This window comes from Quercus lobata, chromosome 8 (assembly GCF_001633185.2).
Source record: "Quercus lobata isolate SW786 chromosome 8, ValleyOak3.0 Primary Assembly, whole genome shotgun sequence".
NCBI classification, from domain to species: domain Eukaryota; kingdom Viridiplantae; phylum Streptophyta; class Magnoliopsida; order Fagales; family Fagaceae; genus Quercus; species Quercus lobata.
Window position 1 is genome coordinate 31,124,394 of NC_044911.1, and position 23,420 is coordinate 31,147,813.

Sequence of the window (23,420 nt, forward strand, 5' to 3'; positions counted from 1 at the left end):
GGAAACAGAGGTGGATGGTTGAAACACAATTGTTGCACAACTGTGTGTGGGTGCAAGGAGAACTGGAGAAGCTTGACCATCGCTGGGTTTGATGGAAGGGAGAAAGAAACAGAAAGGAGAGGGATAGAGTTACAGAAAAAAACGTTAGTTTAGCTTTTTACTCAGTTAGGTCTACTGTTAGTGTTTTAAATGACGTGGCATATTTTAGGCCATGGATTTATTTTAAATCAATCTCAGCCCTTAACTGGACACTCTCCATTTCTAATGAAATGGAGAGGATCCGGATCCATAAATTAAGGCATGTGGATGGAAAAGTGAAGGATAGAAAATGGGAAGGAAATGAAGATTTAGAGAATTAGATTCTGATTAGTTTAAGGGTGGAGTAGATGGAAAAGTGGTTAATATAAGATATTTTAGTTCTATTAAATTGTGTGAAATCCTATTAAAAAAAAATTATGTTTTAATTAGCACCTCATTTTTTTTTTAAAAAAAAGAGCGTTAAAGAACCCAAATTTTTTCTTAAAAAAAATCCCTAATGATAACATCAAAAAAAGACAAAAAAAAAAAAAAAAGAATAAAAAAAAAAGCAAAGAATAGACATAAACGTTCAAAAAAAATATGAACATTGCGTTGGGGCCGTTGGAAAATTTTATCCAAAACATGGCTCCTTATTTTCACTCAGGTCTTCTTCTTGATTTGGGGAGGTTGAGTTTTGGTGAGTTTAGGGAGAAAACTATTAGGATCTATCATTTTCTCCTCCTTTTCACACCCAATCAAGACATCTTTTTCACATTTTTTCTTCTTTGGTTTTTTAATCTTCCAGTTTTCAGCTTAACCAAATAGACTCTTAGTTTTTTCTCATGTGTGTGTGGTTGGGAGAATGTAAAAGTGGAGGGATGATAATCTCTTTTATTTGGTTGAGAAGGACAATGAGATGATACAAATATAAGAAATAATTTCTTTGTAATCATTAAAAAGAAAAAATTACTATTATCAATTAAAATTAATATAATAATAATATATATGTATATATATAGTTTTGTCAAATGATTTTTTTAATCAAACGGTAGGTTTTTTTTTTTTTTTTTTAATATTTTTTCCTTGAATCAACAGTGGCTTAATGGTGGGTTCTAGTTAGCTTAATTGGTAAAATCTATGAATGATTGAATAAGAGATGTGGGGTTCAATCATCTCCTATACAAAAAAACCGATTGGTGTCTTGATTTGATGATGGACGTCATATGTTAAAATTCTATATTAAAAAAAATAGAGGCTTAATGGTTAACCCAAACCCATTTGAGTGTATAATCCATCAATAATTTGTTATTATGTACTAATTTATTGTTCTTACCTTTATTGCATAAGTTAAATAATTTCTTTCTATACTCGCTCACACATTGATATTCTGATTATTCTCACTCTTTTTAGAGCTCCATCCATGAATTTGGATAAGATATAGGTTCTAATTTGGGAATCTTTCATTGTTTAGTCATCAAAATCAATTGTTTTATTGATTTCTTTGACTATTTTAAACAATTTATTATTTTCTCAACTCTACAAATATGGTAAGTTTCATTCACAACAAGTATCTTTAAAAAATTAACATTGAGTTAGGTTCAAGTTATACTCTTTGTAACTCTATAAAATGTTACACCATTTGATAATTTTAATATTTTGACAAATCAACCAATGAATTACATTATCTCCTTATAACTTTCATAGTTGCAAAATATCAAGATTAATAACTATCTCATAAATCAATATTTATATTTCAAGATTTTTTTATTTTATATATTTTTTTTAACTTTAAAGTTATACACAATATGAATTTGTGGATCATAATAAATAACATCAAATTAACACAAGAATTGACATGCATATTAAGAACAACAAAAATATGTAATCCAATAATGAGATTTTAATACGTAATAGAGTGGTGTATCATTGCAAAAAGTTACACCAAACATAACTTGTTCCTAACCTTTTATAGATTATACATTGATTAGCCTTATTTCTATACATTCGATGCCAATTTGCCAACAAAGATAGATTGAACTCATTGACTCTTCTAAAACCTAAACACCCTTCAACTTTTGGATTACAAAGTGTCTTCCATGAGGTGAGGATCAGCAAGGCATGACCAAATAAATTTTTTTATAAAAAAAAATAGAAATAAAAACACCAAAACGAATTGTCTAGGTGGCGTCAAACATATGGAGAACATCCAAACTTTTGTACTTTATGTGAGAAATGGTATACAAGCAAAGCTAAACAACTTAATAACACATTGAGGTGAGTGATGTTAGATATATTACAAATTTTATAACATAAATCTTACCACTTTATGTGACTCCAATCATAAGAAAATAATTCATGCTATAATTTATTATGTTGTTGAAATCCATTAATCATATTTATTTCCATATCAGTTTGTAAATCATAGTTAAATCTGTAGAAACTTTAGCATTTTATTTGTTAAATGGAGCTTAGGGGAATTTTATATTTAAATCAAATTTCACAAATAGGGATGGAATACCATTAACGTTTTATTTGTTTTGATGAATTTTTTTTTTATTTTTATTTGGTAGGATAGAAATTGCAACTCAACAAGAATGTTTATGCAGCCATTAGAAAATTATCCCAATAGAGTAAAAAACGCTTTCCATTTTTCTAATAATGAAAAACATTTTTTGGAATGTCACATACTTCATAAATCATTGTATATAAGTTCCACATTACAATAAGTTGTTTCACTAATTATATTCATTTCCATATCAGTTTGAAAACCGTAGTTAAATCTGTAGAAACTTTAGCATTTTATTTGTTAAATGGAGCTTAAGGGAATTTTATTTTTAAATCAAATTTCACAAATAGGGATGGAATACCATTAACGTTTGTTGAGGACCAAAATTTCACAAGAAAGCTTATTCCATGAAAAATAAAGAAGGCTCAATTCATGAAGCTAAGAATCAACATCAAGACCCTATGTATGTTCAGATTTCCAACAAAAAGACCATTAAAAATCTAGCAAAATCCAGTGAAAGAACTGGGTTGGGATACCCAGAGGCTGCTAGAGGCTCAAGATCCTCGGGACGTGTAGCACAGCTAAAGTGGAATTGAGACAGCTCAAAAGGGGTACCACGAAATACAAGAAACGAAGAACAGATATGTCCTTCTCAAGCACCCAGTGGTGCAGCAAAGAACTAGAAAGCTTGGAGGGTGACAATTCATGAACAAAAGGTTGGTACCTCGTGAAACCCAAAATGAAGAACTGTAAGGGGAAGTGGCTGGGAAAACCTTCAACCCAGCATGAATGAATTCTGCTCACTTGGGAAAAATGATAGCAAGAAGGACAGCCAAAAAGTTGAGTCTAAAAGGTAAAAAGTCTTGAAAGAAGAGAGGGTGAAGGTTAGCTCTCCAAGGACGCCCTGGAATGGAAAGTCAGCAAGTGACTTTTAGGAAAACAAGACTAAAAGAAGAAAACTATGAGAAATAGAGAAAGAATCAGCTGTCAAAATGGCTAGCATAACAGGGGCTCTGGTACCTAGGGAGTCAAAGGGGGGGAATCAGTGGTATCCTGAACCCTAAAATGACACTATAAAAGTGGAAGACAGCTAACATTGAAAGGGGGATTTTCGGCAATAAAAAATCACAACAAAATCATTGAGAAAACTCTATCAAAAACTCAAAGAAAGTAGGGAAATATAGCCCGATATTCCAAAAACAGCCACTATAGAATATACTTGGATTCAAAGAGATTTAAACTTTGCAAGTTTTAGAAACTTAGATAGCCATCTAAATTTGTAATTTTTTAGCTTATTTGGACCTTGTAGCACGTCTTAATGAGCACATTATAATCCATAATTAAGAAAAATAATGAAATATTTCATACTGATTGGAGGATCCTTAACAGTTATTTTATGTGTTTCTTTATTACATTATTTTTCTTTGTTGCTTTCTTGTTGTTTAATACATATATTCTTGCTTGCTAGTTTTCCTTTTACTCAGCCAAAAGCTGAGTCTTTTTACCGGGGTCTTCACTTCAATTTGGGTCTTGGACACATTGTTGAGGTCTAAAAAGGATCATAGTGAAGGAAGCCCAAAAGAATAAGTCAAGCCCAAAAGGAAAAATCAAGCTAAGCCTAAAGTAGCAGATGCAGGAAACCCATGAAGGAATAAAAAAGCTCAAGGGATCCTGAAGCCCAGACAAAGAAGCATAAAAAAAAAAGAGGATCACAGCAAGAGATAAGAAGCAAGGATCCTCAGGAACCTTCAAGAGGCGCAGATCCCTTCAGGCACAAAGACAAAGGAAGACTAGGACAGCTCGATAGAAAAAGACAGAAGAAGAAAATAAGAAACAAAAGCAAAAAGAACGCGAGCGACCTCTCATAGCACAGACAGAAAAAGCCTTGGGGAACCACAACAGGGAAGAAGAATGATAACAAACGACTTTCAAAAATGGCAGAACAGGATTCCGCCCAGATGGGAAAGAAAAGGGAAAAGTGAAAGACACCAGAAATGGGGATGCCGAGAAGGGCATACCTCAGCACATCCCAAAGAAGATGGCCAACCAGGAACTTTCAAAAGAATCAGAGCTGAAAGAAGGAAAGAATGAGAAAAAAAGGGAAACGGGACTTACCGAGACGATGGGAACATGACGTGCTTTGTTTGCAAAAGAGCAAAACATGGGAACCAACGGTTCTCCGAGAAGACCAAAAAACTCCATTATAAAAGGAGGGGATGGGTTGTGAAGAGGAGGCAGCGAAAAAAAGAGAGAAACATAAGAAAGAAGAAATTCTCTAGAAAAATTATCAGAAAAATCTGTGGAGAAGAGAAAATACTAAGGGAAAAACAAATATTGCTTCCCGGTATCCTGTAAAAGCCGCTATTGCACATACTCGGATTCAACGAGAATCAAACTTTGCAAGTTTTGAAGGCTGAAATAGCCATTCAAGACTGTAATTTTTGAGCTTGACTGAACCTTGTATCACGTCCTAGTGAGTTTTCTGTAATCCAACAGATAATGTATTAATGAAACATGCTTCATATTTCCCAGGATCCCCTCAGCATTAATTTCTTATCGCTTTGCTAATCCTGTTTCTTTCCTTTTGAATTTACCTTGTTAATCTTTGGCACTCTTCGATATCCTTGCTTGTCTTTTTTTTATATTGTCAGGAGCATCCTCTGCATCCCATTTGATTCTTAAACAGCTCGTTAGCTGCGGTGAGTCAAGGCCCGGTTCACCAAATCCTCCTTTTCATTTAGGCCCGGGATCCTTGGGCCTGAGTGTCACGAAAAAGTCACTTTCACATTTTGGCGACTCCGCTGGGGACTGGGCAAAGAAGAAGGAAGAAGCAATCCCTTCACAGAGAATGCCTCCAAGACAAAGAAACAGCAAAGGAACTAATGTGCCACCTACGGCCTCCGAGTCCGTAGGAGAAAACGAGGTAGCTTCCAGGCAAGGAGGCGAGATACCCCTGATAGAATAGGAGGTTGTGTCAGAACAAAGACACGCAAGGCAGGAACCAGACCTCATGGCCAGGATGACAGCAATATTGAAGGATCTGGAGAAAGAAGTTCGTCTTCTCAAAGAGGGCAAGACACAGGAAATCAGAGACAATGTTCCCCCTACTGGCCACCAAGATGGGACGCAGCCAGAAGGAGGGTCAGCAGTGGGAGGAAGAGCCAACCCTCAGTACTTAACACTGACAGAAGTCAATGCCCTCCTGGAACAAGAAAGGGAAAAACTCTCAGGGATCCCCAAGCAATTCTCTCGGGATCCCTCGTTCCCTCCAGAATTTCTTGGCAAACCATACCCTAAGGGGTACGAACCCCCAAAGTTCCATCCTTTCGATGGAAGAAATGGAAGTGCCGTGGAACATGTGAGTAGGTTTGTCCACACTATGGGCCCCTATGCAGGAGACAGAGAATTATGTCTAAGGGAATTCGCCAAGTCCTTAGTGGATAGGGCATACACTTGGTACACCACGCTGAGACCCGGGTCCATCAAAACCTGGGATGAGATGATGGAAAAATTCTGCGCCAAATATTACCCTGGTGAAGACAAGATCACTTTTCAAAATTTGCAAATGGTGAGGCAGAGACCTGGAGAAGATCATGTTCAATTCATTAAAAGATTTGAAGATGTGTCCCTAGACTACTATGGGGACCATGAAGAAAAGGAGCTCGTGGAAACCTGTATAGCCAACATGCTTTTTGATTACAGGCTTGTGAGAGTGCTGATTTTCTTTAGCACACAGGCCCAAGGATCTTGGGCCAAATAGTTGTAGTTTGGTGGACTGGACTTGGTTCACCGTAGCTAAATGGGGGCTGATTACGAACCAAGTTATGCGCAAGTCACATAAACCTCCTCAAGGCAAAAATGCGATTCCTTCTAAGTAATAAAATACTATTATAAGTGTTTTAGTATCATAAAATGACCCTTTAATCTTACAAAATAAGTAAAATAGATGTTCATAATATTCACAATGAGAAAGAGGTTGAAATAGAATATTTAAGGCTTATCTTTTATCGTATAAACATTTTAAAGAATTCCTTCACTTGGTACTCCGGGCGTACTGTCGTGGGATCCCAAGGCGTACTGTCGTGGGATCCCGGGGCGTATTAGGCCTGTAAGAACCTAGAATCTCTGGTTCTCTGCACTATACAATCTTTCTCCATGCTTGTTATGCAATGGAGTTTTGTCCTTTCCTTTTACCTCTATAGGTCCTACACAAGAACAACTATACAATGCACATATCTTCAAATAATTGTTAGTTTCTTAGATTAGGATATATATATATATATATATATTAATACATATACATATATGTAAGTGAATTTCATGAGAATGATTCAGCCACGAGGATCCTGGCCCCAATTCTCACAGACTTAGTGCTTTTGCACAAGACTTGTGGGATTTGGAACTCAAGTCTGAGTAGCTTTGCTTGGGTAAGGACTTAGCTTTACAAGCAATAATATATGTATTGAGCAGCAAGAAGCAGTAAAGGAAGATAATATAATAAATAAATATGCAAAATAATTGTTAGAAATTCTCAAATCAATATGAGATATTTCATTATTTTTCTTGATTGTGGATTACAAATGTGCTCACTAAGACGTGATACAAGGTTCAAATAAGCTCAAAAATTACAGACTTTGATGGCTATTCAAGCCTCTAAGACTTGCAAAGTTTGAATCCTTTTGAATCCAACTATGTGCTATAGTGGCTGTTTCTGGGATACCGGGAGACATTAGTGGCTGTTTCTGGGATACTGGGAGACATTCCTCTGTTTTTCTTAAATTTTACAGAGTTCTAATGACTCTGTTATGATATTCTTCCTACTGAAAATCCCCCCCTTCAACATGGGTTTTCTCTTCCTTTTATAGCGTGTTTTTTAGGGCTCTGAGGTACTAGTGATTTCTCTCTTTTGCCCCTCAGAGCTTGTGCTGTGACATTTTCTTAGGGGCTGGTCTCTTCCCTTTTTTCTCATGGTTTTCATCTTTTAATACTGTTTCTCTAAAAGTCACTTGCTGACTTTCCATTCCGGGGCGTCCTTGGGCAATTAGCCTTCAATCTCTCTTCTTTCAAGATTTCTCACTTTTCAGACTCAGCTGCGGTTGTATTTTCTTGCTGTCATTATTCCCAAATAGTTGGAATCTTTTACTGCTGGGTTGAAAGTTCTCTTCCAGTTGCTTTTACGTATGATTTTCTCATTCTTGGTTCCTTGTGATATAGCTCCTTTGTTCATGAATGTTTGCTTTATACTTTCTGATTTTTTACTACACCACTGGGTACTTGAGAAGGACATCTCTGTTCTTCATTTCTTGTATTTCGTGGTACCTCTCTTGAGCTGTCTCAATCCCACAGTAACTGTGCTGCATTACCTGAGGATCCCGGGCCTCTGGCAGCCTCTGGGTATCCCGGCCCAGTTCTTTTATTGGATTTTGCTGGACTTTTTGATGACCTTTTTGCTGGAAATCTGCACATAAATAGGGTCTTAATGTTGATTCTTCTTGCTGCTTGAATTGGGTCTTCTTTACTTTTCATGGAATGGGCTTTCTTGTGAAATTTTAGCCTTCAACATTAGCCCCCCGAGCTCGTGGGTTACCTGTAGCCCACGCGTGAGAAAATAAATTGTTTTTGGACACTTTTCTGGTTTGTAGAACCAATGTGTAGATCAAATAATTCTTGAGGGAAACTCCAAAGGAATTGCTACACTTCCTTCATGGGATGAACTAACATGTTGCAAAAGATTAAAATTCACCTTCATATTAGTATTGGGCTGTAGATTGGTATTTAATAAATCAACTTTGTCAAACTAACAATAATATATGCAGATATATATGTATAACCAAATTATATTGGTATCGCATTTGATGCTAAGAGTATATTTTTAGCACTAACGTTTTTTTTTTTTTTGCTAGCAATTCTAGGATATGCCTTTTTGAAAGTAGCATACAAAAATCGTGATGAATGCATATTAAATCTTAATATAAGATAGCATAGCTTTGTCAACAAGATTTTGTTTGTTTTACAAAATAGGTTGAATGAGGGGAGCCCCCATGAACTTTGCCAAAGATATTCTATGCATTGTAGTACATGCTTGCTATGGCTAAGGTGAATAACACCAAGATGTTTGCCCCATAAGATTTTTAGTCCATGAATAGTGACTTACCAATGGAACCATGATATCATAAATCATTGAATCAAAACATACTGATTTAGAGTCTAATCAAGGTTAGCTATTCTTCTCAAAATGTATTAAGAGATAGAAACTTCCCTGAGGACATGACTTAGAAGGCTTAGGAACATCTCCACGCCTTGCTTTAGCTAGACCTTGCTCTTCTGGTGGATGCTCTTGATCTTTGCCTCATTCTTTTTCCAAATTGTGAGAGATTATATAATATTTCAGATTGCAGCAGATTATTCACATACCATGCCACCAATTATATTGTTGTTTGAATTGCTATATTCCATATAGTTCATAAGCCAAAGAAAATAACAGTGGCTGAACTTATGTACAGTAAAGTTCGCACTAGACTTCTTAATTTTCATCAAGTAAAAGATATATCTAAGGAAATTTTATAATCTTGTTTTAGCCCCCAGTGTATGCACTGGAAAAGCCAATTGCCAAATAAGATATGGCAATAAAAATTACTTCATGTATATGAAACCATGTGAGGATCTCAACCACACAAGAATTCCAAATTTGATTTTTGATAATTGGTCAAGTAAGAAGACCAAAATTTTTAGAATTTTCATTTTAATCTATATGAATAAAATATTAGTGCATGGGTGATACCTCTTGCACAACATTTTGCAGTGTTTTGATATATTCAAACATGGTATTAATGAGTGGGCTTACCGAAAGGGTACTTTTCTTTTGTTGAGTCAAAATACCTCCAAGCCTTTGGTGAGTTTGCACCTTATTGGAGGAGGGAAATGTCGCTAGCTGGTTTGTAATGTCATTGACTAATCTCTTTGTTTAGAGACTTGCAAAAGTATCCATGCTTATGCGGCTTCGAGTGATGTACTCTTAGAATTTTTTTTTTGAGTTACACCTTCCTTGCTTCTTTAGGCTCCCTTGAACCAATTCCTTTCAAGGAGGTCAATCTTGTGCACTTTACACACCCACTTTTGGGTTTTCATACCCACTCAAGGCTCTTTCTCTTTGTACCCCTCGTCGGGCTTTGCTTACAATTTGCATCCTTTGCTAGGACGTGCTATGGCTTGTACCTATTGCTGGTACGTGCTACAGTTTGTACCCAGTGCTAGTATGTGCTACAAGTTGTAGCCAAGACTGGGATATACTTACAATCTACACTTTTACCTATTGCTGGTATGTGCTACAGCTTGTACCCATAAACTTTTGCTTTTGACCATTTTCTTGGTCGTACTTGGAAACTTTTGCTCTCGGCCAATTTCTGGGCCATGTATTTAGAAAAATTGTTCTAGGCCAAGTCTTGGGCCAGGTACATGGAAAGTTTCCTCTTACCAAGTCCTAGGCCATGTCACTTGGAAAAATCTGTTTTGGTCAAGTCCTGGGCTAGGTATATGGAAAATTTTCCCTTTCCCAAGTCCTAGGCCATGCCACTTGGAAAAATTCTGTTTTGCTCATGTCCTGGGCTAGGTACATGGAAAATTTTCTTTTTCCCAAGTCCTAGGCCATGCCACTTGGAAAATTTCTGTTTTGCTCAAGTCCTGGGCTAGGTACATGGAAAATTTGCCTTTTCCCAAGTCCTAGGCCATGCCACTTGGAAAATTTCTATTTTGCTCAAGTCCTGGGCTAGGTACATGGAAAATTTGCCTTTCCCAAGTCTTAGGCCATGCCACTTGGAAAATTTGTGCTTTGCTCAAGTTCTGGGTTAGGTACATGAAAAATTTGCCTTTTCCCAAGTCCTAGGCTATGCCACTTGGAAAATTTGTTCATGACCATTGAATTTTTCAATCTTCAGAAAAAGTTCCTTTGTAGCCCCTCATTTTCAAGTGGGCTTACTGAACTGATTTCTTTTCTTTTCTTTAAAGGGATGAGGATTTTTCTTCTTCTCCGAGGATCTTCTAAAATATCCTTTCTTGGCTGTGAACAAATTCTTTATGGAAAGAATCTTCTTTTAAAAGTCATTTAAGGTTGCTCTCACTAGTGAACTGGTGGCCAGAAGCCCCACCAAGATGATTCTGTCATAGTGTTTTCTTTAAGTGAAGGATCTTCTTACGGGGATCCTGGAAGAGGATGGCTTCCTCTAGGCATGCTCGTTGAAGGCTGTCTTCACAAACCTTATAGTCTGTTTCTTTACAAGGATCTCTACCGCTACTACTTTTTTAGAGATCTTCTCACTTAATAGGAATTTCTCTTCTTCGGGGAACTGGGTCAGTGAGTTTGTTACAGCTTAGCTCTTGATAGCTCTGGGGATTCTTTAGACCTATGTTGTATTGGGAAATTGATATTAACCACCGAGCTACTCTTCAAGATTGCAAGGGCTGATTGAGGAGGGCTTTTATTGGATGAGAGCTTGTCACCAATAGGATTTGGTGGGATGAAAAGTAATGATTCAGTTGTTGAGATGCATGACTGCCATACACGCCCTTTCTATGTTGGGATACCTCATTTCAGTGTCCTTCAATGCTTTGTATGCTTGGGATCAAGATCCCAGGTACAACAATAGTGATTTTGCCATGGACTAGTACCCATATGGTAGGTAAATGACTCATGATCTGTTGAAGTTTTATGAAAGACATTTGGTTGCTCATCTCCCCATATGAAAACATTTCCCTTTTTCAACAGTTTGGATAGTCCACTAATGACCAAGGTTGGTCTTGGTGTGAACTTCCTAATGTAAGAAACTTTTTCTAAGAAGCTCTTGAGTTCCCTGATCGTGGTATGCCTCTTCATGGTTGATATTGTTGTTGCCTTCGTTGGATCTATGAGGAGATCGATGTTAGGCGAAGGAAATTTATCCTTTGGACGCGCCTTATTTAGTTTGAAGGAGTTCACACCAATAAATCTTCATATATATATATATATATTTTGTTCTGATAACTGACTGCTGATTAGGATAGGCCCTGGGTTCTTTGGGTCAGCCCCTAAGTTCACCTCTTCTAGTTTTTCTTTGGTAGGATTTATTCCTTCCTTTCTATATCTGTAAGTTTCTCCAGGACCTTCATAAGCAGTATATTAACCTTCCTCCTTCTGTCTTTTTCTGTCCAAGGCATCTCTCAAACCATGGGTATTGCTTCTTTCTTCTGGGATAGGAGCCCCCCGGGATCCTAGAGATGGGAGCCCCCCGGGATCCTAACAATGGGATATTCTTCAGTTGGAGCTTATTCACCATAAAGTATATTTTCCACAAAATTTACTTTGTGTTGGATGAAATGACTAAGATTGGCAGTGACTTTTATGGGCTTCCCATTCAATCCCTCTTTCACGTACTAGTGATACAATGAAAGGATTAGACAATAGTTGTGATGTCATGGTTGGCCTTTAGAGCTAGTTGTAGGTGTCTTCCAGTGGTCTCTGTATCTCCTCCAAATCTTGTTATTTCCATAGGTGAGCCCAATTATTGAGCTGTAAGAAATGATAGATGCATTGTATAGTTGTTGAGCTTTCAATAATATTGATTTTGCTGCTGACTTGCAATATATTGTTTCTATTGATTTTCTTCAAAATATATTTAAGGTCCACTGCATAATAGGCTTTAGCCCCCCAGACATGGGGCGGTTGTTGAATCATGCTTGATTCACCTTCTCTTGATGCTATTATGGAACTTCTATCCATTTTCCGGATGCCTCCATTTTTTTTTTTCACAACCATCTTACTTTGCTGGATTCGTGGAAATACTTCGCCTTTACTGGAACTAACGATCTTTTAGGCTTTGCTGAAATTGAGGGTGTACTTAGCCTTGCTGGAATTAAGGATCTCCTTAACTTTGTTGGGATCAAGGATCTCCCAGGCTTTACTTTCCTGGAGTTAAGGATCTCTTAGACTTTGCTGGAATTAAGGATGTACTCAGCCTTACTGGAATAAAGGATCTCCTCAGCTTTATTGGGATCAAGGATCTCCCCAGCTTTGTTGGGATCAAGGATCTTCCAGGCTTTGCTTTCCTGGAGTCAAGGATCTCTTAGACTTTGCTAGAATTAAGGATGTACTCAGTCTTGCTGGAATAAAGGATTTCCTCAGATTTGTTGGGACCAAGGATTTCTTAGGCTTTGTTAGGATCAAGGATCTCCCAGGTTTTGCTTTCCTGGAGTCAAGGATCTCTTAGATTTTGCTGGAATTAAGAATGTACTTAGCCTTGCTGGAATAAAAGATCTCCTCAGTTTTGTTGGGATCAAGGATCTCCCAGGCTTTGCTTTCCTGGAGTTAAGGATCTCCTAGACTTTACTGGAATTAAGGATGTACTCAGCCTTGCTGGAATAAAGGATCTCCTCAGATTTGTTGGGACCAAGGGTTTCTTAGGTTTTGCTGGGATCAAGGATCTCCTCAACTTTGTTGGGATCAAGGATCTCTCAGGCTTTACTTTCCTAGAGTCAACGATTTCCTAGACTTTGCTAGAATTAAGGATGTACTCAGCCTTGCTGAAATTAAGGATCTCCTCAACTTTGTTGGGATCAAGGATTTCCCAGGCTTTACTTTCCTGGAGTTAAGGATCTCTTAGACTTTGCTGGAATTAAGGATGTACTCAGCCTTGCTGGAATAAAGGATCTCCTCAGCTTTATTGGGATCAATGATCTCCCCAGCTTTGTTGGGATCAAGGATCTTCCAGGCTTTGCTTTCCTGGAGTCAAGGATCTCTTAGACTTTGCTAGAATTAAGGATGTACTCAGTCTTGCTGGAATAAAGGATTTCCTCAGATTTGTTGGGACCAAGGATTTCTTAGGCTTTGCTGGGATCAAGGATCTCCCAGGTTTTGCTTTCCTAGAGTCAAGGATCTCTTAGACTTTGCTGGAATTAAGAATGTACTCAGCCTTGTTGGAATAAAGGATCTCCTCAGCTTTGTTGGGATCAAAGATCTCCCAGGCTTTGCTTTCTTGGAGTCAAGGATCTCCTAGACTTTGCTGGAATTAAGGATGTACTCAGTCTTGCTGGAATAAAGGATCTCCTCAGATTTGTTGGGACCAAGGGTTTCTTAGGCTTTGCTGGGATCAAGGATCTCCCAGGCTTTCCTTTCCTGGAGTCAACGATCTTCTAGACTTTGCTAGAATTAAGGATGTCCTCAGCCTTGCTGGAATTAAGGATCTCTTCAACTTTGTTGGGATCAAGGATCTCCCAGGCTTTACTTTCCTGGAGTTAAGGATCTCTTAGACTTTGCTGGAATTAAGGATGTACTCAGCCTTACTGGAATAAAGGATCTCCTCAGCTTTGTTGGGATCAAGGATCTCCCCAGCTTTGTTGGGATCAAGGATCTCCCAGACTTTGCTTTCCTGGAGTCAAGGATCTCTGAGACTTTGCTGGAATTAAGGATGTACTCAGCCTTGTTGGAATAAAGGATCTCCTCAGATTTGTTGGGACCAAGGATTTCTTAGGCTTTGCTGGGATCAAGGATCTCCCAGGTTTTGCTTTCCTAGAGTCAAAGATCTCTTAGACTTTGCTGGAATTAAGAATGTACTCAGCCTTGGTGGAATAAAGGATCTCCTCAGCTTTGTTGGGATCAAGGATCTCCCAGACTTTACTTTCCTGGAGTCAAGGATCTCCTAGACTTTGCTGGAATTAAGGATGTACTCAGCCTTGCTGGAATAAAGGATCTCCTCAGATTTTTTAGGACCAAGGATTTCTTAGGCTTTGCTGGGATCAAGGATCTCCCAGGCTTTGCTTTCCTAGAGTCAAGGATCTCTTAGACTTTTCTGGAATTAAGAATGTACTCAACCTTGCTGGAATAAAGGATCTCCTTAGATTTGTTGGGACCAAGGATTTCTTAGGCTTTGCTGGGATCAAGGATTTCTAAGGCTTTGCTAGGATCATGGAACTACTCCATTTTGCTAAACCCATAGTTGGAGCCAAGGAACTTGTCCATTTTGTTAACTTGCACCATATGATATTATTATCAAGTTGCTGCAAAATTATTTAGCCCAATAACGTGAGGAAATTGCTTTGCTATGTAATTTACATTTCATCAAATCTCTTTGATTCACTTACTTCTCTTTCTTCTTTTTCTTTTTAAACAAATGAAACAATATCATGAATTTGTTTTTAAAGAAAGAATACATTAGCCCCCAAATGTGGGGCCATTTCTCTACTATGTAGCTCATACAATCTTCATTTCATCAATTTCTATTTTTTTTTTTTTGGCACACTTCTCCATTTTTTTTTAATAATGAGACAATGTTTTGATTGTTAAAATATTATTACATGACCCCTCTTACCCCCTTTTTGTAAAGAGTAGAATCCTCATGAGAAAAAAGGTTTTGCTTCTTCTAGCTGAGTTCAATATTTATTTTTCAACCTTTTGGTTGTACTCTATAGGTTGGCTGTACTCTTAAACCACCTTTAGTATTAGTTAAGTTTTAATGAAACCAGTGAGTTGCCTTTGGAGACCAATGATACAAAGTAGTTTCACACCACCAATACCTCATTTAACAGGCATCTTCAAGTTTTGGACTTCAAAGTTTAGGACTAAACTGACTGCATAAATGCTAATCAAACTGACCAGCTTTCTTCTCATCACTCCTTCCTACCCTTTCTATTGCTCAGGGTGTGGAGTCATTAGCAGCCAATCCCATGCCATGTTCAAAACATTGTGAACTTTTGATCAATGTCAAAACCATTTTGCAACATGGTCTCAACCACCAATAAGTTAAAATAAAACAATATTGCAGTATCGTTTATGAATATTTTTAAAATGAGATCCATTTAGTTGGAGGATGAGCATGACAACCAAAGTTATCTATGATTCTATATTGTGTAGAACAAGTGTCTACTTCTATTGCTTTCATGCAACATAGTGAAAACTATCCATTTGAAAACCATAGATTTCAGTCCATTATGTTCAAAATATAAAATGGAGAAAATAATGATGCATAAAACTTATCTTGTGTTGGGAAGTTCCCCAAAATTCCATATAGAGTCCCTCGGTAGAACATTTGTTAGAGGAACCCGCACTTTTGGGATCTTGATGTTGAGTGCACTAAGAGGAATTTTCCTTCCTCTAGGTATTTCCTAGCTTTGGAGCCATGCTTGCGAAGGGACTGCTTTTTTCCTCTCCTTTTTCCCAGTCCCCAGTGGAGTTGCCAAAATGTGAGAGTGCTGATTTTCTTTAGCACACAGGCCCAAGGATCCTGGGCCAAATAGTTGTAGTTTGGTGGACTGGGCTTGGTTCACCGCAGCTAAATGGGGGCTGATTACAAACCAAGTTGTGCGCAAGTCACATAAACCTCCTCAAGGCAAAAATGCGATTCTTCCTTAGCAATAAAATACCATTATAAGTGTTTTAATATCATAAAATGACCCTTTACTCTTACAAAATAAGTAAAATAGATGTTCATAATATTCACAATGAGAAAGAGGTTGAAATAGAATATTTAAGGCTTATCTTTTATCGTATAAACATTTTAAAGAATTCCTTCACTTGGTACCCTGGGCGTACTGTCATGGGATCCTAGGGCGTATTGTCGTGGGATCCTGGGGCGTATTAGGCCTGTAAGAACCCAGAATCTCTGGTTCTCTGCACTAGACAATCTTTTTCCATGCTTGTTATGCAATGGAGTTTTGTCCTTTCCTTTTACCTCTATAGGTCCTACACAAGAATAACTATATAATGCACATATCTTCAAATAATTGTTAATTTCTTAGATTAGGATATATATATATATATATATATATATATTAATACATATACATATATGTAAGTGAATTTCATGAGAATGATTCAGCCACGAGGATCCTGGCCCCAATTCTCACAGATTTAGTGCTTTTGCACAAGACTTGTGGGATTTGGAACTCAAGTCTGAGTGGCTTTGCTTGGACAAGGACTCAGCTTTACAAGCAAGAATATATGTATTGAGCAGCAAGAAGCAGTAAAAGAAGATAATACAATAAATAAATATGCAAAGTAATTGTTAGAAATTCTCAAATCAATATGAGATATTTCATTATTTTTCTTGATTGTGGATTACAAATGTGCTCACTAAGACGTGATACAAGGTTCAAATAAGCTCAAAAATTACAGACTTTGATGGCTATTCAAGCCTCTAAGACTTGCAAAGTTTGAATCCTTTTGAATCTAAGTATGTGTTATAGTGGCTGTTTCTGGGATACCGGGAGACATTAGTGGCTGTTTCTGGGATACCGGGAGACATTCCTCTGTTTTTCTTAAATTTTACAGAGTTCTAATGACTCTGTTATAATATTCTTCCTACTGAAAATCCCCCCCTTCAACATGGGTTTTCTCTTCCTTTTATAGCGTGTTTTCTAGGGTTCTGAGGTACTAGTGATTTCTCTCTTTTGCCCCTCAGAGCTCGTGCTGTGACATTTTCTTAGGGGCTGGTCTCTTCTCTTTTTTCTCATGGTTTTCATCTTTTAATACTGTTTCTCTAAAAGTCACTTGCTGACTTTCCATTCCGGGGCGTCCTTGAGTAACTAGCCTTCAATCTCTCTTCCTTCAAGATTTCTCACTTTTCAGACTTAGCTGCGGTTGTATTTCCTTGCTGTCATTATTCTCAAATAGTTGGAATTATTTACTGCTGGGTTGAAAGTTCTCTTCCAGTTGCTTCTACGTATGATTTTCTCATTCTTGGTTCCTTGTGGTACAGCTCCTTTGTTCATGAATGTTTGCTTTATACTTTCTGATTCTTTGCTGCACCACTGGGTACTTGAGAAGGACATCTCTGTTCTTCATTTCTTGTATTTCGTGGTACCTCTTTTGAGCTGTCTCAATCCCATAGTAACTGTGCTGCATTACCTAAGGATCCCGGGCCTCTAGCAGCCTCTGGGTATCCCGGCCCTGTTCTTTCACTGGATTTTGCTGGACTTTTTAATGACCTTTTTGCTGGAAATCTGAACATAAATAGGGTCTTAATGTTGATTCTTCTTGCTGCTTGAATTGAGCCTTCTTTACTTTTCATGGAATGGGCTTTCTTGTGAAATTTTAGCCTTCAATAAGGCTCAACCTTGAAAATCTATGTATCACGCAGTTTGCTGACCTGCTACAGAGAACCATAAGGACGGCACAAACCATGAGGACAAAAAGGCTGCCCGCGTCCCAAGCTATGACAGCATCAGTAGGAGAGTGTTGAGGTCTAAAAAGGATCATAGTGAAGGAAGCCTAAAAGAATAAGTCAAGCCCAAAAGGATAAGTCAAGCCCAAAAGGAAAAATCAAGCTAAGCCCAAAGTAGCAGATGCAGGAAACCCATGAAGGAATAAAAAAGTGCAGGGGATCCTGAAGCCCAGACAAAGAAGCATCCAAAAAAAAGAGGATCACGGCAAGGGATAAGAAGCAAGGCTCCTTAGGAACCTTCAAGAGGCGCAGATCCCTTCAAGCACAAAGACAAAGGAAGACTAGGATAGCTCGATAGAAAAAGACAGAAGAAGAAAACAAGAAACAAAAGCAAAAAGAACGCGAGCAACCTCTCATGGCACAGATAGAAAAAGCCTCGGGGAACCACAACAGGGAAGAAGAATGATAACAAACGACTTTCAAAAATGGCAGAACAGGATTCCGCCCAAATGGGAAAGAAAAGGGAAAAGTGGAAGACGCTAGAAATGGGGATGCCGAGAAGGGCATACCTTAGCACATCCCAAAGAAGATGGCCAACCAGGAACTTTCAAAAGAATCAGAGCTGAAAGAAGGAAAGAATGAGAAAAAAACGGAAACGGGACTTACCGAGACGATGGGAACAGGATGTGCTCTGTTTGCAAAAGAGCAAAACAGGGGAACCAACGGTTCCCCGGGAAGACCAAAAAACTCCATTATAAAAGGAGGGGATGGGTTGTGAAGAGGAGGCAGCGAAAAAAAGAGAGAAACATAAGAAAGAAGAAATTCTCTAGAAAAATTATCAGAAAAATCTGTGGAGAAGAGAAAATACTAAGGGAAAAACAAATATTGCTTCCCGGTATCCTGTAAAAGCCGCTATTGCACATACTCGGATTCAACGAGAATCAAACTTTGCAAGTTTTGAAGGCTGAAATAGCCATTCAAGACTGTAATTTTTGAGCTTGACTGAACCTTGTATCACGTCCTAGTAAGCTTTTTGTAATCCAACAGATAATGTATTAATGAAACATGCTTCATATTTCCCAGGATCCCCTCAGCATTAATTTCTTATCGCTTTGCTAATCCTGTTTCTTTCCTTTTGAATTTACCTTGTTAATCTTTGGCACTCTTCGATATCCTTGCTTGTCTTTTTTTTATATTGTCAGGAGCATCCTCTGCATCCCACTTGATTCTTAAACAGCTTGTTAGCTGCGGTGAGTCAAGGCCCGGTTCACCAAATCCTCCTTTTCATTTAGGCTCGGGATCCTTGGGCCTGAGCGTCACGAAAAAGTCACTCTCACACACATTTAGCCTCCAAAGAAACACATGCCAAAACACGCACACATAAGATATCATTCTCTCACACAAAAATTATTCTCACCTGACTATCCTGGAAGGCAATGCCTAAGTAAAATCACTTGGACTTGAGTTCCAAATCCCACAAGCCTTATGCAAATGCACTAAGTCTGTGAGAATTGGGGTCAGGTTCCTTGTGGCTGAATCATTCTCATAAAATTCATTTACATATATGTGTGAGAGTGCCTTTTTCTTTAGCACACAGGCCTAAGGATCCTTTCTTTAGCACACAGGCCTAAGGATCCTGGACCAAATAGTTGTAGTTTGGTGGACTGGACTTGGTTCATCGTAGTTAAAGGGGCTGTTTAAGAATTAAGTGGTGCATAAGGCAAGCTTCCTACAATATAAATAAACTAGCAAAACAAGAATATTTGTATTGAATATTAATGAAACTAGTAAAAAGTATGCAAAGTAATTAGGAAATACACAAAACAATTGTTAGGGATCCTCAAATTAATAAGAAATACTTCATTAGTTTTTCTTAGTTGTGGATTACAAATGTGCTCACTGAGACGTGATACAAGGTTCAAATAAGCTCAAAAATTACAAACTTTGATGGCTATCCAAGCCTCTAAGACTTGTAAAGTTTGAATCATTTTGAATCCAAGTTTGTGCTATAGTGGCTGTTTCTGGGATGTCGGGAGATATTTCACTACTTTCTTTGAGTTTTTTTGACAGAGTTTTCTCAATGATTTTATTGTGATTTTCTATTGCTTTCTTACAAAAAATCCCCCTGCCCTTTTGCCGGCTACTTTCCCCCCTTTTTATAGAGTTATTCTAGAGTCTCGGGGAACTATTGATTCCCCTGTTATGCTCCCTAGGTACTAGAGGCCGTTTTGTGCCCATCACCCAGAAGGTTTAGCCTTTCCCTGTTTTTCATATTTTCCTCCTTTTGATGCTGTTTCTTTAAAAGCCCATGGCTGACTTTCCATTCCAGGGTACGCCCGTTCCTCAAAACTTCTTATGATTTAGTTTTTTTGGTCGTCCTTCTTTTTTGTTATTTTTCCCAAGTGAGCGGAATCCATTTCTGTTGGTTCGAAGGTCTTTGCTACTACTTCCCTTTTTATATCTTCTCATTCTGGTTCCCTAAGTTACCGTTCACTTGCATTGTGAATGGTTACTGTAAGCTCTCTGTTTTTCTTGCTGCCCCTAGTGCCCGAGAAGGACATTTCTCCCCTTCGTTTCTTGTGTTTCTTTTGGCGTTTTCCTTTGAACTGTCTTAATCCTATTTTAACTGGGTTATACGTCTCGTGGATCCCAAACCTTTGGCATCCTCTGGGGATCCCGACTCAGCACTGGTCTTTTTTCAATTTTCTGATCTGGGCCTTTTTTCCTTCTTTTTCTTTAAGGCTTGTCCCTTTATGGCTTTTGGGCTTCAAGCCTTTTGGGCTTACCACCTTTTCTTAGGTTTACTTTTTATGACCCTTTGTAATTTTTTTGGGCCTAGGTGTTGTGATTTTTTTAGACCTCAACAATATGTATATGTATTAAAATGTATATCCTAATCTAAGAAACTAACAATTATTTGAAGATATGTGTATTGTATAGTGTGTTCTTATGTAGGACCCATAGAGGTAAGGGAAAGGACAAAACTCCATTGCATAAGCATGGAGAAAGATTGTGTAGTTCAGAAAATCAGCACTTTGGGTTCTTACAGGCCTTGTACCTCTAGGAACCACGACAGTACGCCCGGGGTACCAAGTGAAGGAACTTTTTAAATGTTTATACAATAAAAGATAAGTCTCAAATACTCTATTTCAATCTCTTTCTCATTGTGAATATTATGAATATTTATTTTACTTATTTCGTAAGAGTAAATGGTCAATTTATGACACTAAAAGACTTATAATGGTATTTTATTGTTTAGGAGGAATCGCATTTTGCCTTGAGGAGCTTTATGTGACTTGCGCACAACTTGGTTCGTAATCAGCTCCGATTTAGCTGCGGTGAACCAAGCCCAGTCCATCAAACAACAAGTAAAGGGCCCTGGATCCTTGTTAAAGGGCCCAAGATCCTTGTTTCTACTTGGGCCTGGGTACTGTCCTAAAAGGACCCTCACTCTATTTGTTTTAATGAAAATATTTTATAGAAAACATTTTTCATATTTATTTTTTGGTAGGATAGAAAATGCAACCCAACAAAAATGTTTAAGTGGCTATTAGAAAATTAGCCCAATAGAGTAAAAAACGCTTTCCATTTTTCTAATAATGAAAAACATTTTTTGGAATCTCATATACTTCACAAATTATTGTAAATAAGTTCCACATTACAATAAGTGGTTCCACTATTAACCAATGTTTTAAAAACCTAGATAGGACGTTCTAATCGGGTCAACTGAGAACCAACTTAGTCAACATTGGTTTATGTTCATTCGAGAATAGAAGCTTTGTGTTGGTCAGATATGGAAAATTATTATATATAAAAACAATTTCTAAATTATATTTATTAAAAAAATAAATGACACATCACGGTTTAATTGTAGTTGAATCCTAGTTTGAACTTAAAAATCTTGAGCTTCTTTTTTATTTTATTTTTTTGGTTCTTTAAACCATCGGAGACTCAGAGTTTCAAAATCATGCTAACAACCTCGGCGTGTTCCAAGTCAAGTAGTCAACCAAAACTAAATCCCAGTCCTTACTCCAAAGTCACTAGGAAATGGGACCCAAACCCACCTTCATAGTTGGGTCCAATTTTGCATCATAGAATATTATCATCACTAGTCTCACACATAGACATTTCAAAAATGGGGGCATAGAAGGAATTTTTGAGCTCAGGTCATTGGCCGGTGGACCTTTACTAAACATTTGAACCTCCACTCCAATTTCTGTGTTTATTTTTTATTTTTGAAATAAAGTGCAAAAGAAGTGAGTGCAAAGGTAAGTTATACTGTCGATTCTAATTAGTTTAATTGGAACTTTTTTTTTTTTGTTTAAAAAAAAAAAGAGATTTGAAATTCGAATTTTATCTATATAAAAACTAATTGGCATTTTAAATTTGATTATCTCTATATATTAAGAGGATTCAAAAAATTAGTTATGGCTTTGAAAAATGTCAAAAATATCCCTAATTTAATTAAATAATTCTTATTCTTAAAAAATAAAAAGAGGGTTAAAATTATAAATCAACAAATTTAAAAAAAAACTACCAAATAAACTTTTTTCCTAAAAATTAGCATTCTCTATTTAAATATATCTCACACATGTTTGATGCATTTTTTTTCCCCTAAAAACTAGCACACATTAAACTTAGTTGTATGAGGTCAAAAAAAATTACCTGACCCTTAATACAGGAGTGGGCTTGGATGGAGGCCAGTTACAATTAATTTGTAGAGGTGGATAGCTACGATCAACCTTTAATGCCTTTGCTAGTTTCGGGTTAGTAATTTGAAGTAAAGAAAGTTGACAAGAACAACAACATAGTTTAAATGTTATGATAAAGAGAAAGGTAGGTTTCTTTTCTTTAAGTTTCTTCCTCGGTCAGGCCAAGGAGTATAATTCTATTGATTTATGCTTCTCGGTTCTATAGTGATTGCTTTTTTCTCTCTTTCTCTCTACTTTTTCCAATCCGCAAGCTTGGAGGAGCTTCCTTCCTTTATATCGTTGCTGGGGTTGCATCCTAGCCTTCCACTTGGATTGCTAAATATCCTTGTTGGGATACTTGTCCCATCATTGTTTTGCTGGTGGTGGTAGAGTAGGTTGCAAGTTGTGAGTACACTGTTTAGGGGTCATTCTGCCATTAAATGCGGCAGGTGGAGCTAGTTCCTTGCATTTAATGCGGAGGTGATGGGTGCTTTATCAAGAAGCTTCCTCCTTCCCCTACCTACACGTCTCTACTCTCTTTCTCAGCCCTTCATCTTGTTGGTTCTGGGATGGGACCCAAGTCTCTCGAGGGAAGCTTGCTCCTCGGACTCCTAGGACTGGATACTCCCCTTGATTTCTGGTATTTAGTTGTCTGGTTTGGGCTAGACCTAATTCGATGGACAGTGTGACCCAATTGCCTCCTCGAGTGTTCTAATGCCACGTGCCCTTGCTTCTTGGGCTCCTCCCTCCCACACCAGCAGTTTACTCAATTTCAAATTTTAAATTTTAATTTCTTAAAAATTCATTCCTGTATAACCTCATTAATAATAGATAAATTCAAATTAAAAAATTACATTAAACTCAAAATAAAAAAAAGACTCTCATCGCATGTGCAGAGCGTGTGTGATGAGGCTAGTAAAAAATAATTATCATAGAACAAACATTATAAATTGAAATTCTATCGTAACTACAAAAATTTGCTAAGTTACATGTGCCACCCCCCTAGTTGGATGAGATTGTATCCCCAAAATACTAGAGTGAGGATGGGTGTGTAAAACTCCATTATTTAAGTTTCCAAAA